Genomic DNA, 6,620 nt, shown 5'->3' with positions numbered 1-6,620 from the left:
ATCTTCTCGCCTATCTCGCGGCAAGAAAGTGAAAAAGAGTATTCTAATATGTTGAACTAATCCTTTCAACTTAAATTCGAATGGATTTTATGCTCCCGGACATCTTAAAGTTTTTTTTTCTGATTCAAGACTAATCACGACAGTTTACAGACCCTACAGGGTCATCTTGTGCTGATTAGTGCAAGAGAAAATGAACAGAAAATTGAGACGAAGCACATGGATGAGTAATAACAGCAATTGCCTGAAAGATCATATTTGTAAAACCTGATTTCCAGTTGAATTTTGGGGGTAGAGATTTTTTTTTAAAACCAGAATACCATCTTTCATTATATTATTACATTATAAAAAACACAAAACTCAAAACAATGAGCCTTCTCTATATATACTCAGTGTCACTCCACCGAAGGACACCTTCTGTCGTCCAACTCCCGTCCCTCACCTGTTCCCCGGGCTTCGTACTGTATCTTAAATTAACTGAGAGACTTCCAAAACCTCACTATTTCAAAAATGATTTAAACAACACTTTGAGGTTCCTACCTGCAGTATGACTGAGCTAAAGGGCACCTTCCAGTCCAAACTTTGACCTCCCACCGGCGGTTTATGGAGGATACAATATGTTGTAAATACTGTAAATATCACTCCGTTCTGTTGGTGTCCGTCTGTGTGAGTCAGTTGTGAAGTAGGAAAACATTAGTTTCAAAAAAAACAAAAAACGAAAAACAAAAAAAACTACATTTAAAAGAAATCTAATCATAGACATGATGCCTCAGCACCCCGAAAAAACCTTGTTTTTCCCCAGAGACACCGTATCTTGAATTCAAAAAAAAAAAAAAAAAAGATTTTCCACATTGGCATGGAGACATTTTGACATCGTAAAACGTATTTTGAATTGTTAGTTATTGATTCAAATGGAAAAAAAAAAATGCATGAAAAAAAACAAACCCCATGAAGATTCAAGGTTTCTAAAGGGTGTTGATGAACTGTAATGAAAGAGTTCTTACCTTAAGGTTGAGTTCGAGATAGATCCGGTAGCAACACAGGGCCGGACAGGCGACAGATCTCTTTCTTTACACGGTCACGTGTCCTTGAGATGTGACATTAGTGGGTCATCCACCAATCATATCGCTCCATCCACACATCCATCATACTGTCTGTTGAGGTCGCTGGTTATCAGAGTTACTGAGGATGAAGGAAAGGTGTGTGTGGGTGTGTGTAAATAAGTGAGAGTGTGGGTAATAGATTTCCGCATTTTAATGTAATGTTTTAACTTAAAATCACGTGATAATGTGGAAAGTATGAGGTCCAGTATGTGCATTTTGTGTGTGTGTGTGTGTGTGTGTGTGTGTACGTCTGCATTAAGGGAAGACCTTTTTTTTTTTTTTTTTTTTTTTAAAACTTGAAACGTAGTGTCAGTCGTCATCCGTATAAATGCGTTGACCTGATGCAGTGTTACGACCTTACCACGACCTTTCCATGGCCTTTACCTTCGGCTGGAGCCACTGATTAAGACTTTGGCAGGATTTGCTGCTGGAGCCGTGTCGCAGGACGTTCCAGGGGAACTTGAACCTCCCAAAAGGTTTTTCTAAGGACTAAATGCATTCTGTCACTTTAAGCCACAAACACGTTGAAAGATATTTTTAAAAACTAAAAAGATTAATCGCAGAAGTTGGCAAATTACAGTTGTCCCGGTCAAACTTACTTTCCTAACCAGCTCAAACCGCAGCATCGCATTCGGCTTTGCCTGGATTCAGGGCAAACGTTTTTGTGTAATCATGAGGCTAAGATTGGTCCCAATGGACGCTGAGAACGAAAACGTCGGCGGCTGGGTTGATGGGGTGGTGCTGTTTAAGGTACCAGTGAGAGTCGGAATACAGCATTCGTGTTACAACATAACGGGACTCTAGGCTGGCATGTATGCGAATGGCTGAATCAGCGCCTTGCCAAATGATGTCGCATTGCATTGCATCAAAAGCTGAGCCTGGTTCCGCTTTTTTGCCTGGCGACTCTGCGTTGCTTAGTTGGGAGTCCGCTGTATCTTATCCATTGCACTAGTCTCCACCACTGTCCAATAGAGCTGTGGCAGTGCATTTGGCTCACTCTTTGGTACGTTCAATGACATTTTTAACAGTGTTTGAATGTAAATAAATTAGGTGAAAGCAGACGAACTAACTCACCCTCGCGTGGGGAAAAATTTACAATTTCTCAGTTTATGCAACAGTTTTTCTTCGACACTTCAGTGGAAAAAAATCATTCTACAAACCTCAGTCAAACACAGAACCCAACATAGTAAAATTATCATTTTGGCCAAAGACAAATGCATTTTTGTCATACTTTGGTTATGAGAGTCAGTTTTTTTGAGGCAGCATGCAATACGTCAGTGTTGACAGTTAAAACACGAAACGTTTACTGTCTCCCTTCAGCATTGTGTACATGTTTTGTCTTAAAGATCAGTAATCAGAGTCAAGATCTGCATCTTCATCATGTACGGTGACCGATAAATCATCGACTGATATATCAGTATTGGTGCACATTTTGGCTGATTAGTATTAAGAAATTGCAGTGCAGAAATTTCAAAACTGGTCCGAGGTCATTTACAGTGTCATCTTTGACGTAGTTCGTCCACCAGAGAGCACAAGTTGTTTTTTTTAACTTTAAAATGTCCCGTTCAGTATGCGTCTTGGTCACAATTTTTAAAAAAAACCTTGTGTTAATGTAAAAAATAGTAGTAAAGTACTAATGGCCGATTATAAAGTTATCAGATTTTTTTTTTTTTTTTTTTTAAATCGATGTCAGTGTCAGCTTCAAAAATCCAGATAATGCAGAACATTTGCAGACGGCATTCAGAAGCAAACCTTCAGGTCTGTGCTAACCCTGTTCACTAACACTATTTAATATGTTGATAACAAGCTAGCTCTGTTCACTGTTTCATTACCGTTGACCCTCGGGAAGTGCTTAACTGCTGCTGAACTGTTCTAATCAGTGGCTTGGCCTTTGACCTTCTATGCCTGCTATGAACCCAGTAGTCTTAATTCTTTTCTCTTTGCTTTATACCAAACCAAAAGGAGCCTTCTGTTGATACTGTTAGTGGTGCAGCCACACCTGGGCCAAGAAGACGCTGAAATCTTTTCGGCTTATATCGCTTTGTTGACTCTTGGCCGCCCTCTGCTCTCGTCTAACGCTAGTGTACGGTTTAGTCCAAGCAGCAGAGACATGATTTAGAACCGAGGAGTGAGAGCAAAGACAGGATTCTCTCTAACAGCCGCAATGTTGAAGAACCGCATTGGTGGTTTTCCATGTTTTGGGCCACTGTCCGAACTTGACATTGATGCAAACCTTTTTTCCAAAAAGCTTTCAGACTGGCTTTGGAAATTTTCTTTCGGGTTGAATTCATCACAATAAAGTCAATCACGTAACATTAATATTGTTTGTTAAAGCTACATCATTGCTATGTGGTGTTGCATGCAAGGGTACTTTAACATCCGCAAATTGACAGTTGGCTGCCACAATGCATTTTACAAATAAACCGTAGAGTCAGAAAAATCAGTTAAACCCAGAAGAGAAACAGGTTTGGCAGTCAACCGCCGAACCTCTGCTGCAGCTTGCGAAGGTATCACCACATGATGGTAACTTCACTTTAACAACTGAATTTTTTGTAGAATACAGAAGTGAACTGAAACCGTGACTTATGGCCATGTTCTATAACTGTGCCTCTGCAACGAAGAGGTGTCCTCTGGACTGTGTCTACACCTGGATATTTTGCTTTGCTTCACTGGTCAGCCTCTCTAGTCCTACTCTCCCACAGCAGTTTGCAATTTTTCACGCTGTTGAGCTGCATTCACTTTCCGAAAAAAACAAAAAAACCAAACAAATAAAAAAACGATTGCCTAACGGAGTGAAAAACGTAGCATCCGGGTTGTCCAGGTGCTATTTGGCAACTCGGAATTTTCCATCCGACCCCGTCAGTAGTCTCCGGTTTAACGTGTGTTCGCGAAGGCACGGAAGTTTACCGAAAAACGCAGTCACGGTGTATCGACGTAAACGCGTGAACCCTCTGATTCCCCCGCACTATGACTTCACTGGGACGCGAGTGCAGCTTTAATTCACAGGTGGGTGGAGTAGAGTGAGCGTTTTCAGAGACGATCCGTCTGGTCCAAAGACTCGAAGTAACTGAGCAGATTTCAGAGCGATTTGACCCAGGGTGGCTGTAGTTATTAAGCCTTTTGTGTGGGTTTTTAATCAATCGCAGTAAGTTTGTGTGTCTGTGTGTGTGAGATCATTTCACATCATGCCTCATTTTAGACAGAAACTGTTTTTTTTTTTTTTTTTTAAATTAAGTGCAGTAGACAAATTAGAATTCTGAATAAAATAGGCTGGTTTTCCTAAAAGGAATCTCTGAGTCTGAGGTTGATTCATCTTAAGTTCAATCAGCCAAAACACATGAACAGCTTGAGGATTCGTGATGCGTCATTTCATAATAGGTTTTGTGACGTGACCTTCTCAGTACAAAAGGTTCTTAAATTGTTTAATTTTAAAGACAAACCATTGTCTGGAATGAACCTTGTAGCTAAAAACCAGAAAAAAAATGGTTCCTGGAAAATTAAGCAAAGATTCACTGTGAGCGTTTTAAAGTCTAAATTAAAGCTCAGCTGTCTGGTGCCAGCGTGTTTTTTTTTCTGTGAGATGCTTTTAGGAAAACTAGTCCCGGCCTGAATTGGAAGGAGACGTGGGAGCAACAGTGTTTTGGCCACATGTAGACACGTTTTAATGCTAACAATGATCTGTAATGTGATGTGTGTTGATATGAAACATGTATGTTTGTTGGGATCAGGGCGTGAGCAGTCGGAGAGAACAAAAACCCTGATTTGTATCAAGAAAAGATGCATTCAACTGTGAAAATAAAACCGATGCAGTGGCATCATGTTATCCCACAATGTCTCTCTGACTGTTGCCTAAACTGTATCTACCGTACATCGGTTAGTTCGTACAACAGGAATATTTCTCGTAAAAACGTAGAACAGTAACTGCTCTTACTTTTATTACACTTCATGACATTTGCAGAGGAAGCAGCGCAGCTGAGTCGACAAAGATGACATAAGGCTCTTCCTACGTGAATAGCAGAGGTGGAAAGTTACTAAGTAAAGTCTGACGAGCACTTTGGGAAACTTTCTACTCTACATCCAACGCAGTTCAGATATAAATATCCTACTCCTTACTCCACTACAGTTGTCTGACGGCTGGAGTTAGTCGCTTCACTGAAGATTCAGATATTACATCATGAAATACACTGACGCCAGTGAATCTTGACGTTACCACCATGTAACACCTGACCTCAGGCCAATCCGCAGTTCAGGGGTGGACTGGAGCGCCGACTGCGAGTCGGGCCTCATCTCCCACCGCTGGCGTTACTCACTGATGCTCTTGTGGCTGAATGGCAGAAAACCTCTATCTATAGTTTATAATTCACTTTAATGGCGCAGAATAAGTCTCTGAACGGGAAAGACAGAAGTGAGCTCATTTCTAGTGAACATGTTTGCGAATCAGAAATGGCTTTCTACCATCTCTCCCATCTTACCAGAAGCTCAGCATCAGAATCAGTCGCCTGCGTTACTTCGAGAATGCGGCGGCAGCTACGACAGCGGTAAGAGATAAACTGGAGGACATTCATAGTGAGAAATGGCCACGGGCAGAGCCAACGACCAGAGCTGACTTCGTAAACCATTGACATCGAATCGCACCGGATGCCAACACAGCAAACGCATTTCTGGTTCAATCAGAGGGGAACAGAAAAATGACACTTCAGAGAGATAATATTCTTAGCTACTCTTACCACCATGACAGATTAATTCACATAGCTCAGGTCTTTAGAGATGAGCTGACTGGACGTTGTTACTGGGAGAGGGAAAGGAGCGGGAATGTTGCAGTAGCCGTTGCGTATATATAGAGTACGGGCAGATCAGGGCACTTTAGTGCGCATGTATTTGGATACAATGGGAAGTCTTGGGTATTACATTACGATAATCATCGCACTGGTTCTACCTTCAGACATAACACCTCAGCAGCCATCTCAGGCCCTCCGTCCTCCAGAATGTGAGCGTACCTGGATCACGGTGCAGGTATTCTGTCTCCTATAGCATCTCTGGAACTATGACTCTCCCCCTCAGGAGGGTCCATACTACGTTCACTCAGCCGCTCTGTGCTGGACTTGACTTTAACGGAGACGTTGCTGAGTTGTGTGACTTCTTATTAGGCAGAGGGTAGGTTTCTACTGGAGCCCCGACACTTTAGTAGCTGAGAGTTCATAAAATTTGTTATACGAAGAATGTGTATTTCATTCCTCAGAGAGAGAGAGATATTTTTATATATATATATATATATATATATATATATATATTTATTAGTATCTATTTGGTCACCTGGTGAAATGAAACATGATTCGTGTCAAAGATCAAAGACAACTGAGGAATTTTTTAAAAAGCGAAAACTGTCAAAGTGATTGAAATTCCTCAAAGTTTTATTTGGATTAAAAAAGTCGGAATGTAAAATATCTATTACAAAGCGATTTATAAATCTTTCACTGTTTCTGTCTCACTCACTTTCTCTCTCTCTCACACACACACACA

The sequence above is a fragment of the Xiphias gladius genome, chromosome 12 (genome assembly GCF_016859285.1).
Source record: "Xiphias gladius isolate SHS-SW01 ecotype Sanya breed wild chromosome 12, ASM1685928v1, whole genome shotgun sequence".
In the NCBI taxonomy this organism is placed as follows: Eukaryota; Metazoa; Chordata; class Actinopteri; order Istiophoriformes; family Xiphiidae; genus Xiphias; species Xiphias gladius.
The sequence above is the reverse complement of the archived record's forward strand: the minus strand, read 5'-3'. Positions refer to the sequence as shown.